General features: G+C 42.9%; 1 non-coding gene across 1 annotated transcript; it reads right to left on the reverse strand.

The window, feature by feature from the left end:
- Positions 1-356: 356 nt before the first annotated feature.
- Positions 357-429, reverse strand: TRNAV-CAC (transfer RNA valine (anticodon CAC)). Its single transcript has one exon. It is a non-coding gene; the product is annotated as a tRNA-Val (tRNA).
- Positions 430-690: the final 261 nt, after the last annotated feature.

Raw genomic sequence — 690 nt, forward strand, 5'->3', positions numbered from 1 at the left:
GTCCTGAGCGGAAAGATCGTTCAAGTTGCCCGCGAACAAAGTCCTTGAGGTCTTTGTGGGGACCAGGCGATGAGAGCATCCGTAATAATAATAATAATTTGTTCGGCAAAAAATTGCTTGGGTCTGTTCATGTCCACCCGAGTAGCCATGGACACTTGGCTTTGAGGAGGACTTTTTCCTTGTCGAAAACTGTAAGGGCTCTGGTGGGAGAAAGGCGGCAGGGGTACTTCGGTTTATATGCACACCACAGGTGACAAGGAGAACTTTCTCTCCTAAACGGCTAAAGATGGTGCGGGGGTGCAATTCTAAAAACGTGCACTGAGAAATTCAGCTAAGGATTCCTCAGAAATACAAGTTGTTTCTGCCCGGTTTCGAACTGGGGACCTTTCGCGCGTGAGGCGAACGTGATAACGACTATACTACAGAAACCATTACATTTGGTAGTTTTTCTCCTAGGGGGAGAAGAAAATTTTTCTGGGTATCCCAGATTTGGTAACATCGAATTGATCTTTTCTTTCAGGAAATTATCAAAGTTGATAAGCTTTTCCATCTATTAAAATCAGTAATATCGGAGTTCACGAGTCATACAAAGAAAATACTATGACTTGGGGAAAATTTTCTTTTCAAACACAGCACAGAAATTTTACATAGCCCCCCAGTGGAGTACATTTTTTTTTAAAGTGCTCCCTC

The sequence above is a fragment of the Pongo abelii genome, chromosome 5 (assembly GCF_028885655.2).
Source record: "Pongo abelii isolate AG06213 chromosome 5, NHGRI_mPonAbe1-v2.0_pri, whole genome shotgun sequence".
Classification (NCBI taxonomy): Eukaryota; Metazoa; Chordata; class Mammalia; order Primates; family Hominidae; genus Pongo; species Pongo abelii.